This window comes from Centrocercus urophasianus, unplaced genomic scaffold (genome assembly GCF_019232065.1).
Source record: "Centrocercus urophasianus isolate 14NV4802_14NV808 unplaced genomic scaffold, USGS_Curo_1.0 seq_1, whole genome shotgun sequence".
Classification (NCBI taxonomy): domain Eukaryota; kingdom Metazoa; phylum Chordata; class Aves; order Galliformes; family Phasianidae; genus Centrocercus; species Centrocercus urophasianus.
Window position 1 is genome coordinate 2,159,738 of NW_024884141.1, and position 1,464 is coordinate 2,161,201.

The following is a 1,464-nucleotide window of genomic DNA, read 5'->3' on the forward strand; positions in this document are numbered from 1 at the left end:
TAAAGCAGAGCAGGGGCTGTTTCCTAGCCCTGAAACCTACCTAACTGCATGGCACAGCTTTTGTCTTGCATCTCCTGAAAGAGATTGCTACATAGGAAATATATTCTGGAAGTGCTACCTGGTCAATCTACTCTCCCTCAACCATGCCTGGACTTTCCCTGGGAAGCTCTTAGTTGGCCCAAAGCAAAACCATCAAACGTATCCTGCTATTACAACATGCTCAGAGCATCATGCCCTGTTTAGTGCTTTAATATGGATATTGTTTCTGATTTTCTATCTTTGGCGGAGATATCTCCCCCCATTTCCTTATAATAATTAACAATAAGCTTTTAAATTCTTAGCTTGCTAATTCAAAATGGCTGGGATTTGTCCCTAAGAAAACATTCTTGTATCAATGTCAGAGGGTAAAAAAGGATTACAAACATATACTCGTTTCTCAGCAAACATTAAGAGCTCCCTTTTCTAATTTATGTTGTACCATTCCTTGAAAGTCTTGTTAGTTAACAGTAGTGAAAGATCAGTTAATCTCAGTTAAAAAATTGTGACATGAATAATTTTCATTGAATTCTGACCAAGCCTGCAATTAATGTTAAGATAAGCAAGAAACTTTTTTTTTTTTTTTGGTTTTGTTGTATTATTAACTTTTATAAAAAGTTTTAAAATACTAAAACACTATGTTTTAGTATTTTTTACTATTGTTTACTATTTGTGAACAATAAAGAATGATTTTTTCTTCATTCACTGCCAGTTCAGTTCCTGCTTTACATTCTGAAATTCTAGCAGCCTAAATGGGAAACAGTTTCCCCATGAAAATTTGATGAAGAAGTCGCAAAAATCAACAGCAAAAACAGAAGCGAGGGAGAGAAATAGGTTCTCCAAATCTTATACCTTACAGAACTACCATGACATTTCATTGTAATAGCTAAATTGATCTTAGGATCACCAAGGTTGGAAAAGACCTCCAAGATCATCCAGTCCACACTGTCTACTTATCACCATTATTTTTCAATTTCCCTTAGTACAACATCTGAATGTTTCTTGGATAACTCCAGGGATGATGACTCAATCACCTCCCTGGGCAGCCCACTCCAGCACCTTACCAATAGAAATTTTCCTCTCAACTGAGGACATGTCAGATATTAATCTGAAGTAAGAACAGATACTGCACTTGATCTTAGTCAAGAGGTAAAGAGGCAAAACACAACTCAGAACTTCTATCATCTGCTATAACATACCTTCTCCAAGGTAACAGCAGATGGTGCTGGTAGATAGAGCCAAGCTGTGTTCCCTTGTTACTATGTAGAAGTCCAATTTGGAGTGGAAGAGAGTGTGCACTGGATAGATGTCAGCTATACCAAAGGAGTGTTTTTTTTTCTATTATTATGAATTTGATTGGGTGTTATTTAGACCTGAGATGAATATTGTTGTAGACTGAAGCACTGGACTGCAGCACTTCAGTGGAGA

The 1,464-nt window shown here is 36.7% G+C and overlaps 1 non-coding gene across 1 annotated transcript; it reads right to left on the bottom strand.

The window, feature by feature from the left end:
• Positions 1 to 1,041: 1,041 nt before the first annotated feature.
• Positions 1,042 to 1,198, bottom strand: LOC122156241. Its single transcript, XR_006167427.1, has one exon. It is a non-coding gene; the product is annotated as a U2 spliceosomal RNA (small nuclear RNA).
• Between the last annotated feature and the right edge of the window lie 266 nt (positions 1,199 to 1,464).